General features: G+C 37.7%; 1 protein-coding gene across 16 annotated transcripts in view; it reads left to right on the top strand.

The window, feature by feature from the left end:
- SYTL4 (synaptotagmin like 4) overlaps positions 1-12,566 on the top strand; it is a 160,140-nt gene that overhangs the window by 1,532 nt on the left and 146,042 nt on the right. For 14 of the 16 annotated variants that reach the window (XR_009598856.1, XR_009598861.1, XR_009598854.1 and 11 more), the window contains exon 2: positions 281-387. The gene's annotated coding sequence lies outside the window, so the exon portion shown is untranslated. Of the gene's footprint in view, positions 1-280; positions 388-7,629; positions 7,767-12,566 lie in introns of all 16 variants that reach the window. The other 2 variants (XM_060407943.1, XM_060407934.1) reach the window with 1 other exon arrangement.

Below are 12,566 nucleotides of genomic sequence, written 5' to 3'. Positions count from 1 at the left end.
CTGTTGCTTCAAAGGAGGTTTGGGATTCACCTGTCCAAAGGCTGCCTTATGAGATCTTTTGCTTGGTAGCAGACCAGGGAGTTGGGCAGTCAGCTGAATTAGAAGATTTCATTTGTTCTTGGCAGTGGCATGCTGACCTCTTGTTGCTGATTGAGGACTGCTTCCAAACTAAGCATTGGGGAAAACTGATTAAAAGGAGGAAGTCTTTTGAGTTTTTTTCTATAGAAACCACCAGGCTTGTCTAAAACTTTTGTCAATTTGGGGTCTTGTTCTGTTTCAGAACCAGAAATCTGGGAGACCATTGCTTTGGCACGTGGAATCCAAGGCCTAGCGAAATGAAGGTGGATATCACTGGATAGCACTTAAACTCCAACAGTATGCTGCTAGGTGAGCAGGGCTTGATTGAGCATGTGGATAATGGTATCAGGTTGGCATAAACAGGGTGATGATTAAAACGAGTTACTATTTGTGAAGGCCCATATGTTGGGTTGGCCTGAAAGTTTGAGTTTTTCCACAAGTTGTTACAGAAAAACCCAAACTTTTGGGCCAATCCAAAAGATTACAGAGCTTCTTTACATAGATCTCTCTTGATTCTCACAAAACCTGGGAGACAGTTTTAGTGTGCCGTCTTTTTTCTTATTGTGATAAAATATGCATAACAAAATTTATAATTTTAACCATTTTAAGTGTATAATTCAGTGGCATTAAGTGCAACTATCATCACTGTCCCATTTCCAGAACTTTCATATTTTCACAAACCGAAACTCTGTACCCAGCAAACACTAATTCCCCCTCTCATTCTGTCTCTATGAATTTGAATACGTACCTCACATAAGTGAAATTATAACACTTTTTTTTTTTGGTTATAGTTTGTTTAACTTAACATAATGTCTTCAAGGTTCATTTATGTTGTAGCATGTATCAGAATTTCCTTCCTTTTTAAGGCTAAATAATAGTCCATTGTGTGTATATACCATATTTTGTTTATTCCTTCTTGCGTTGTTGAACACCTGAGTTGCTTCTACCTTTTGGCTATTGTGAGTAATGCTGCTATCAACATGGGTGTGCAAATATCTGTCTGAGCCCCTGCTCTCAGTTCTTTTGGATATATATGCAGAAGTTGAATTGCTGGATTGTGTGGTAGTTCTATGTTTAATTTTAAAAAATAATTTTACTTATTTATTTTTGGCTGTGCTGGGTCTTCGTTGCAGTGTGGCCTTTTCTCTAGTTGTGGGGAGCAGGGGCTACTCTCTAGTTGTGGTGTGTGGGCTTCTCATTGCAGTGGCTTCTCTTGTGGAGTATGAGCTCTAGGGCAGGGTTTTCCATGTGGCACTAGTGGTAAAGAACCTGCCTGCCAATGCAACAGGCATAAGAGTCATGGGTTCGATCCCAGGATCAGGAAGGTCCCTTGGAGAAGGGCATGGCAACCCACTCCACTGTTCTTGCCTGGAGAATCCCATGGACAGAGGAGCTTGGTGGGCTACAGTCCATGTGGCTTGGACAGTAAAGAATCTGCCTGCAATGCAGGAGACTGGGTTTGATCCCTGGGTCAGGAAGATCCCCTGCAGAAGGGAATGGCAAACCACTCCAGTATCCTTGCCTGAAAAATTCCATGGACAGAGGAGCTTGGTGGGCTAAAGTCCATGGGATCACAAAGAGTTGGATATGACTGAACAAGTAACACTCATGGGCTCTAGGGAAGAGGCTCAATAGTTTTGGCACACAGGCTTAGCTGCTCCAATGCATGTGGGATCTTCCTGTGTCAGGGATCGAACCCATATCTACTGCATTGGAGGGCAGATTCTTTACCACTGAGCCACCAGGGAAGCCCCTATGTTTAACTTTTTGCGGAACCATCCTACTTTTACATTCTGTCATTTTACATTCCTGCCAGCAGTACACAAGGGTTCCTATTTCATCCTCAGCAACATTGTTATTTTTTTAAAAATACAGTCCACCCTAATGAGTATGAAGTGTGTTGTGGTTTTGATTTGCATTTCCCTATTATATTGGAAAAACCTACCATTCTCCTCTCCTGTGTGTCTCCTTTACTTTAACATAGAACACTTCACTTTGAATACTTCCGTGTTTTTCCCCACATGAAGCAATTCTCTGTGATACCAGGTGGGTGTCCTACAATTTAATTCAACTCTGACACTATCTGCTTGGAGATAGCATTAAATTCATAGGTTAAAGGCTCAGTGCCACAAGACTGCCTTTCACCTCCACTTAAGATGCCAGTTGTAAGTTCAGGTTATCACCTATACTTCTGACTAACTGGCTATATAAATGAGAGGTTCCAATGGCTCCCTCCTTGGTTTCAACTTATTAACCAGAGTGGCTCATAGAACTCCAGAGAACAGTTACTTACATTTACTGGTTTATTAAAGGATATGACAAAGGATACAGTTAAACATCCATATAAAAAGATACATAGGATGAGTTCTGTGAGGTCCTGAGTGCAAGAGCTTCTGTCTCTGAAGAGCTGGGGTGCATCACCCTTCTGGTACTTGGATGTGTTCACCCACTGGGAAACTCTTTGAACTCCTACTTTGGGGATTTTTATGGAGGCTTCATCACATAGGTATGATCAATTATTGCTCTATTTCCAATCTCTCTCCCCTCTCTGCAGGATAGGGAGAAAGTGGAGCCAAAAAGTCCAAGCTTCTGATCCTAGCTTTGTCATTCTGATAACCAGCCCCCATCTAGGAATTTACCTGGAGTTGCCTCATTAGAACAAAAGATACTCCTAGTGCTCTTACCACTGGGGTGAAAGACCAAATATTAGAATAAGAGGTGCTCCTAGTGCTCTTAGGAAAGGGTTTTTGGAGTTCTGTGCTAGAACCAAGAATGTAACCAAATATATATGTTTTCTGTTATCTCTCACCTAAGGATTAATGAGCTTTTTGGCTGTTTGTATATCTTCGGATAAATGTCTATTTAATTCCTTTCCCCATTTTTTAATCTGGTTGTTTGGTTTTTTGTTGTTGTTGTGTTGTAGGGGTTTTAAAAAATGTATTTTGGATCCTAATCCCTTATCAAGTATATGGCTTGCAAATATTTTCCCCATGCTGTGGGGTGCCTTTTTACTGTGTTGATAGTGTCCTTTGATGCACATCAGTTTTACATTTTGATAGAGATCAACTCATCTTTTTTTAAATTTGTTGCCTGTGCATTTGGTATCATTTCCAAGAAAACTTTGGCAAATCAAGTGTTATGAACCCTTTCTTCTATGTTTTTTCTAAGAGTTTTGTAGATTTAATCTCTTACATTTAAGTCTTTGGTCCAGTTCAAATTAATTTTTGTATCTGGTTTAAGGTAAAGATCCAACTTCATCCTTCAGCATGTGGATATCCAGTATTGCCAGTGCCACTTGTTCAAGACTGCCCTTCCCCACTGAATGGCCCTGACACCCTTGCTGAAAATCGTGTGACCATTGACCATATATGTGAAGATTTATTTCTGGACTCCCAATTCTATTCCATTGATCTATATGTCTGTATTTGCTAGTAACACACTGTTTTGTTTATTGTAACTTTGTAGTAAGTTTCAAAATCGGGAAGTATGAGGTCTTCAACTTTTTTTTCTTCAAGATTTTTGTAACTATTCAAAATCCCTTGAGATACTATAGGAGTTTTAGGATGGATATTTTTTAAAATTTCTGCCAAAATGTCATCGGGATTTTAATAGGGATTGCTTTTGGTGGCATCATAACAATATTGAATTTTCCAATTCCTAGACATGGATGGCTTTCTATTTGTTTGTGTATTCCTTAATTTCTTTCAGTAACAATTTATAATTTTCAGCATAAAAGTCTTTCACCTTTTGGTTAAGTTTATTCCTGAGTATTTTATTTTTTGATACATATGCATGTGGAAATGGCAATCCACTCCAGTACTATTGCCTGGAAAATCCCATGGACAGAGGAGCCTGGTAGGCTACAGTCCACGGGGTTGCAAAGAGTCGGACATGACTGAGCGACGTTCCTTCCTTCCTTCCTTCATGCATGTATATATATATTTGATATATAGCATTGTATTTTTACGTGTATATCACAATGATTCCCTATTTGTATATATTGCAAAATGATCACCACAATAAGTCTCGTTAACATCCATCACCCCACATAATTACACTTCTGATGAGAACTTTTATTTTTATTATTTTTGAAATTTATTTATTTTAATTGGAAGCTAATTACTTTACCATATTGTAGTGGTTTTTGCCATACATTGACATGAATCAGCCATCGGTGTACATCTGTTCCCCATCCTGAACCCCCCTCCCACCTCCCTCCCCATCCCATCCCTCAGGGTCATTTGAGTGCACCAGCCCTGAGCACCCTGTCTCATTCATTGAACCTGGACTGGCGATCTGTTTTACATATGATAATATACATGTTTCAATGCTATTCTCTCAAATCATCCCACCCTCACCTTCTCCCACAGAGTCCAAAAGACTGTTTTTTACATCTGTGTCTCTTTGCTGTCTCACATATAGGGTCATCATTACCATCTTTCTAAATTCCATATATTGTGTTAGTATACGGTATTGGTGTTTTTCCTTTCCAACTTACTTCACTCTGTATAATAGGCTCCAGTTTCATCCACCTCATTAGAACTGATCCAAATGTATTCTTTTTAATGACTGAGTAATATTCCATTGTGTATATGTGCCACAACTTTCTTATCCATTCATCTGCTGACGGACATCTAGGTTGCTTCCATGCCCTGGCTATTGTAAACAGTGCTGTGATGAACACTGGGGTACACATGTCTCTTTCAATTCTGGTTTCCTCAGTGTGTATGCCCAGCAGTGGGATTGCTGGGTCGTATGGCATTTCTATATCTAGTTTTTTAAGGAATCTCCACACTGTTCTCCATAGTGGCTGTACTAGTTTGCATTCCCACCAACAGTGGAAGAGGGTTCCCTTTTCTCCACACCCTCTCCAGCATTTATTGTTTGTAGACTTTTGGATTGCAGCCGTTCTGATTGGCGTGAAATCATACCTCACTGTGGTTTTGATTTGCAGTTCTCTGGTAATGAATGATGTTGAGCATCTTTTCATGTGTTTGTTAGTCATCTGTATGTCTTCTTTGGAGAAATCTCTGTTTAGTTCTTTGGCCCATTTTTTGATTGAGTTGTTTATTTTTCTGGAATTGAGCTTCAGGAGCTGCTTGTATAATTTTGAGATTAAATTCTTTGTCAGTTGCTTCGTTTGCTATTATTTTCTTCCATTCTGAAGGCTGTCTTTTCACCTTGCTTATAGTTTCCTTTGTTATGCAGAAGGTTTTAATTTTAATTAGGTTCCATTTGTTTATTTTTTCTTTTATTTCCAATATTCTGGGTGGTGGGTCATAGAGGATCCTGCTGTGATTTATGTCGGAGAGTGTTTTGCCTATGTTCTCCTCTAGGAGTTTTATAGTTTCTGGTCTTAAATTTAGATCTTTAATCCATTTTGAGTTTATTTTTGTGTATGGTGTTAGAAAGTGTTCTAGTTTCATTCTTTTACAAGTGGTTGACTAGTTTTCCCAGCACCACTTGTTAAAGAGATTGTCTTTTCTCCACTGTATATTCTTTCTTGCTTTGTCAAAAATAAGGTGTCCATAGGTGTATGGACTTATCTCTGGGCTTTCTGTTTTGTTCCATTGATATATATTTCTGTTTCTGTGCCAGTACCATACTGTCCTGATGACTGTAGCTTTGTAGTATAGTCTGAAGTCAGGAAGGTTGATTCCTCCAGTTCCATTCTTCTTTCTCAAGATTGCTTTAGCTAGTCGAGGTTTTTTGTATTTCCATACAAATTGTGAAATTATTTGTTCTAGTTCTGTGAAAAATACCGTTGGTAGCTCAATAGGGATTGCACTGAACCTATAGGTTGCTTTGGGTGGTATACTCATTTTTCACCATATTGATTCTTCTGATCCATGAACATGGTATATTTGTCCATATACTTGTGTCCTCTTTGATTTCTTTCATCAGTGTTTCATAGTTTTCTATATCTAGGTCTTTTGTTTCTTTAGGTAGATTTATTCCTATTTTATTATTTCATTGAAATGGTGATTGGAATAGTTTCCTTAATTTCTCTTTCTGTTTTGTCATTGTTAGTGTATAGGAATGCAAGAGATTTCTGTGTGTTAATTTTATATCCTGCAACTTTACTATATTCATTGATTAGCTCTAGTAATTTTCTGGTGGAGTCTTTAGGGCTTTCTATTTGGAGGATCATGTCATCTGCAAACAGTGAGAGTTTTACTTCTTCTTTTCCAACCTTGATTCCGTTTATTTCTTTTTCTTCTCTGACTGCTGTGGCTAAAACTTCCAAAACTATGTTGAATAGTAGTGGTGAGACTGGGCGCCCTTGTCTTGTTCCTGACTTTAGGGGAAATGCTTTCAATTTTTCGTCATTGAGGATAATGTTTGCTGTGGGTTTAACATATATAACTTTTATTATGTTGAGGCATGTTCCTTCTATTCCTGCTTTCTGGAGGGTTTTTATCATAAATGGATGTTGAATTTTGTCAAGGGCTTTCTCTGCAACTACTGAGATAATCATATGGTTTTTATCTTTCAATTAGTTAGTGTAGTGTACTACATTGATTGATTTGTGGATATTAAAGAATCCTTGCATCCCTGGGATAAAGCCCACTTGGTCATGATGTATGATCTGTTTAATATGTTGTTGGATTCTGTTTGCTAGGATTTTGTTAAGGATTTTTGCATCTATGTTCATCAGTGATATTGGCCTGTAGTTTTCTTTTTTTGTGGCATCTTTGTCAGGTTTTGGTATTAGGGTGATGGTGGCCTCATAGAATGAGTTTGGAAGTTTACCTTCCTCTGCAATTTTCTGGAAGAGTTTGAGTAGGATAAGTGTTAACTCTTCTCTCAATTTTTGGTAGAATTCAGCTGTGAAGCTGTCTGGTTCTGGGCTTTTGTTTACTTGAAGATTTCTGATTACAGTTTCTATTTCCGTGCTTGTGATGGGTTTGTTAAGATTTTCTATTTCTTCCTGGTTCAGTTTTGGAAAGTTGTACTTTTCTAAGAATTTGTCCATTTCTTCCAAGTTGTCCACTTTATTGGCATACAGTTGCTAATAGTAGTCTCTTAAGATCCTTTGTATTTCTGTGTTGTCTGTTGTTGTTTCTCCATTTTCACTTCTAATTTTGTTGATTTGATTCTTCTCCCTTTGTTTCTTGATGAGTCTGACTAATGATTTGTCTATTTATCTTCTCAAAGAATCAGTTTTGGGCTTTGTTGATTTTTGCTATGGTCTCTTTTGTTTCTTTTGCATTTATTTCTGCCCTAATTTTTATGATTTCTTTTCTTCTACAAACCCTGGGGTTCTTCATTTCTTCCTTTTCTAGTTGCTTTAGGTGTAGAGTTAGGTTATTAATTAGACTTTTTTCTTGTTTCTTGAGATAAGCTTATATTGCTATGAACCTTCCCCTTAGCACTGCTTTTACTGAGTCCCATAGGTTTTGGGTTGTTGTGTTTTCATTTTCATTCGTTTCTATGCATATTTTGATTTCTTTTTTTATTTCTTCTGTGATTTGTTGGTTATTCAGAAGTGTGTTGTTTAGCCTCCATATGTTGGAATTTTTAATAGTTTTTTTTTTTTTTTTCCTGTAGCTGACATCTAATCTCACTGCATTGTGATCAGAAAAGATGCTTGGAATGATTTCAATTTTTTGAATTTACCAAGTCTATATTTATGGCCCAAGATGTGATCTATCCTGGAGAATGTTCCGTGTGCACTTGAGAAAAAGGTGAAACTCGTTGTCTTGGGGTGAAATGTCCTATAGATATCAATTAGGTCTAACTGGTGCATTGTATCATTTAAAGTTTCTGTTTCCTTGCTAATTGTCTGTTTAGTTGATCTATCCATAGGTATGAGTGGGGTATTAAAGTCTCCCACTGTTATTGTGTTATTGTTAATTTCCCTTTCATACTTGTTAGCATTTTTCTTACATATTGCAGTATCCTATGTTGGCTGCATATATATTTATAATTGTTATATCTTCTTCTTGGATTGATCTTTTGATCATTGTGTAGTGTCCTTCTTTGTCTCTTTTCACGGCCTTTATTTCAAAGTCTATTTTATCTGATATGAATATTGCTATTCCTGCTTTCTTTTGGTCTCCATTTGCATGAAATATCTTTTCCATCCCTTCACTTTCAGTCTGTATGTGTCCCTAGTTTTGAGGTGGGTCTCTTGTAGACAGCTTATATAGGGGTCTTATTTTTGTATCCATTCAGCCAGTCTTTGTCTTTTGGTTGGGACATTCAACCCATTTACATTTAAGGTAATTATTGATAAGTATGATCCTGTTGCCATTTACTTTGTTGTTTTGCGTTCAAGTTTATACACCTTTTCTGTGTTTCCTGCGTAGAGAAGATCCTTTACATTTGTTGGAGGGCTGGTTTGGTGGTGCTGAATTCTCTCAGCTTTTGCTTGTCTGTAAAGATTTTGATTTCTCATTCATATTTGAATGAGCTCCTTGCTGGGTACAGTAATCTGGGTTGTAGGTTTTTCTCTTTCATCCCTTTAAGTATATGTCCTGCCATTCCCTTCTGGCCTGAAGAGTTTCTATTGAGAGATCAGCTGTTATCCTGATGGGAATCCCCTTGTGTGTTATTGGTTGTTTTTCCCTTGCTGCTTTTAATATTTGTTCTTTGTGTTTTATCTTTTTAATTTGATTAATATGTGTCTTGGGGTGTTTTGCCTTGGGTTTAATCTGCTTGGGACTCTCTGGGGTTTCTTGGACTTGGGTGGCTATTTCCTTCTCTCTTTTAGGGAAATTTTCAGCTATTATCTCCTCAAGTATTTTCTCATGGCCTTTCTTTTTGTCTTCTTCTTCTGGAACTTTTAAGATCTACTCTCTTAGCAACTTTCAAGTACACAGTGAAGTATTGCTAAGAATATTCACCATGGTGTACATTACATCCCAGGTCTTATTTATTTTATAACTGGAAGTTTGTATCTTTTGACCACCTTCACCCTTTTCACCCACTCCCCAATCCTGGCTACTGGCAACCACCAGTCTAGTATAACTAGTGAGGATTTTTTTTTTTTAAATAAGACTTCACATACAAGAGACCTCACATGGTATTTCTCTGACTTAATTCACTTAACATAGTGCCCTCAAGGTCAATCCATGTCGTCACAAATGGTAATATTTCCTTCTTTTTGTGACTGAATGGTGGCTCAAAGGTAAAATAATTCACCTGCCAATGCAGGAGATGTGGGTTTGATCCTTGGGTTTGGAAGATCCCCTTGAGAAGGAAATGGCAACCCATTCCAGTATTCTTGCCTGAAAAATCCCATGGAGAGAGGAGCCTGGCAGGCTATAGTCCATGAGGTCACAAAGATTTGGGTACAACTTAGTGACTAAACAACAGAAATATTCCATTGTATATGTGTATTACATTTTCTTTCTAGTCATCTGTACATGGGCACTTAGGCTGTTTCCATATCCTGGGTATTGTAAATAATGCTGCAGTCCACATTGGGGTTGCATAATTATTTTCAACTTAGTGTTTCTGTTTCCTTCAGATAAATACCCAGAATTGGAATTGCTAGATCATGCAGTAGTTCTGTGTTCAATTTTTGGAAGACCCTGTATACTGTTTTCCATAGTGGCCATACCAATTTACATTTCCACCAACAGTGCACAACAATTCCCTTTTCTTCACTCCCTCACCAATACTTGTTATCTCATGCCTTTTTGAAAATAGCCATTCTGACAGATCTGAGGTGGTATTTCACTGTGGTTTTAATTTGCATTTCCCAGAAGACTAGTGGTGTTGAGCACCTTTTCATGTATCTGTTGACCATGTGTTTGTCTTCTTTGGAAAAAAGTCTATTCAGATCCTCTGCCCATTTTTAAATCAGATTGTTTGCTTTTTCCCCTTTGAGTGTTATGAGCTCTTTATATATTTTGGATAATAACCCCTTATCAGACATATTATCTGCAAATATTAAATTAAATATTAACTAATTAAATATTAAAATATTATCAGACGTATTTCCCATGTGGTAGGTTGCCTTTTCCTTTTGTTGATGCTTTCCTTTGCTGTACAGAAGCTTTTGGTTAGGTGTAGTCCGACTTGTTTATTTTTGCTTTTGTTGCCTATACTTACTCTTTTTGATACTATTATAAATGGAACTATTTTCTTAATTCCCTTTACAGATTGTTCATTATTGGTATTTAGAAATGCAACTGGTTTTTGTATGTTATTTTGTACCCTGCAAATTTACTGAATTCGTTTATTAGCTCTAATGAGCTTCTTGGGGGGCAGGAATATTTAGAATGTTCTACATACAAGAACATGTGATCTGCAAACAGATAATTTTACTTCTTCCTTTCCAATTTAGATGTCTTTTATTTAATTTTCTTGTCTACTTTCTGTGGCTAGAATTTCCTTTTTGATATTGAACATTGTTTATCTGAGAATGTTTTAATTTCTCCCTCATTTTTGAAGGACAGTTTAGTCACATATAATATAGAAGTCTCAGTTAACATTTATTCTTTCAGCCCTATAAATATGTTATGCCACTTCTGGACTCTGAGGTTTTCACTTAGAAATTTGCTGATCATCTTATTGAGGATCACTTGCATATGAATCACTTTTTCTTGCTCCTTTCAGGATTCTCACCCTTGAGCTGTTGGCAGTTGGATTATAATGTATCCTGGTGTAAGCCTCTTTAGTTAATCTTACTTACAGTTCATTGAGATTCTTGGACTTGTGAATCCATATTTTCCCTCAAATTTGGGAAGGTTTCAGCCATTATTTCTTCAAATAACCTCTCTACTCCTTTTTTCTTTCAGTCTCTGGGACTGTCATAATGCATATGTTACTTGATGTCCCATAAGTCTTTTAATCTCTGTTGACTTTTCTTCATTCGTTTTTGCCCCTCCAACTTGACCATTTCATGTGATATCTTCAGTGTCACTGATTCTTTCTTCCTGCTTCAGTCTACTGTTGAGCCCCTTCAGTGGATATTTTTGTTGAGCTCCTGTATTTTCAACTCTAGAATTTCTTTTTTGTTCCTTTTTATCATTTTTAACCTCTTTGTTGATATTCTCATTTAAAAAATATATCCCTTTCCTGATTCCCTTGGTTCTTCGTATTTTCCCTTAGTTCTTTGAGCAATTTAGGACAGTTGTTTTAGTCTTTGTCTGGTACTTCTGTGCCTGTGCTTCTTCAGGGACAGTTTCTGCCACTTAATTTTTTTTCCTTTGAATGTGGCATTTTTTCCTATTTCTTTGTAATTTTTTTAAACGGAAAATTAGTTTTTTGTTTTTTTTTTAAAGCAGCCTTGCAGATAGGCTCTGTGCTGGGGAAGACATTTGCTAACTAACAAGGCTCTGAGCTTTGGCTGTGGTTCCTTTATATCCTGTGGTGCCTAATCCTTATATTTTATTGTCCAAAATTCCTGAATGAGCCAATTATTTTTCAGTCATCGATTTGAAGGATGCTTTCTAGAATTAAGCCTGTGCTAAATCATCCTCTACCTATGACTTTAAGACTATTGAGAGGATTCTTAGGCATTACAGGCTACTGCACATTTGGATTTGAGTTATAGGGAACTTGCCAGGCCTTTATATAAACTTATAACTGAGATAGTTATATAAAGTTTATAACTTTATGTACACTTATAACAAGATCATGGCATCTGGTCCCATCACTTCATGGGAAATGGATGGGGCAAGACTGGAAAGTGACAGACTTTATTTTCTTGGGCTCCAAAATCACTGCAGATGGTAACTGCAGCCATGAAATTAAAAGACACTTGCTCCTTGTAAGAAGAGCTATGACAAAGCCAGATAGAATATTAAGAAGCAGAAACATTACTTGGCCAACAAAGGTCTGTCTAGTTAAAGCTATGGTTTTTCCAGTAGTCATGTATGGATGTGAGAGTTGGACTGTGAAGAAAGCTGAGCATCAAAGAATTGATGCTTTTGAACTGTCATGTTGGAGAAGACTTGAGAGTCCCTTGGATTGCAAGGAGATCCAACCAGTCCATCCTAAAGGAAATCAGTCCTGAATATTCATTGGATATGATCCCCTGGAGAAGGAAATGGCAACCCACTCCAGTATCCTTGCCTGGAAAATCTCATGGACAGAGGAACCTGGTGGATTGCAGTCCATGGGGTCGCAAAGAGTCAGGCACGACTCACACGCACACATGAAGAAAATATTCATTGGACATAAAAGAAAAGAGGGGGGGATGAGAGATACTTCCTAGGCAGGTTGATAAGAAGTCCAAGGTCCCTGAGGAGGAGAAAGGGGTCTGGGGCTGTCAAGGAGAAAAGGACAAACATTTTTTTTCTACATTGCTTTGTCTTATGTGTGTTAGTCACTCAGTGGTGCCCGACTCTTTGCAACCCCATGGACTGCAATCCACCAGGTTCCTCTGTCCATGAGATATTCCAGGCAAGGATACTGGAGTGGGTTGCCATTTCCTTCTCCAGGGGATCTTCCCAACCCAGGGATTGAACCTGGGTCTCCTGCACTGCAGGCAAATTCTTAACTGACTGAGCTACAAGGGAAGCCCTGCTTTG

Source organism: Ovis aries, chromosome X (assembly GCF_016772045.2).
Source record: "Ovis aries strain OAR_USU_Benz2616 breed Rambouillet chromosome X, ARS-UI_Ramb_v3.0, whole genome shotgun sequence".
Classification (NCBI taxonomy): domain Eukaryota; kingdom Metazoa; phylum Chordata; class Mammalia; order Artiodactyla; family Bovidae; genus Ovis; species Ovis aries.
Note: the sequence above shows the minus strand (reverse complement) of the source record. Positions and strands in the feature narration are given on the sequence as shown.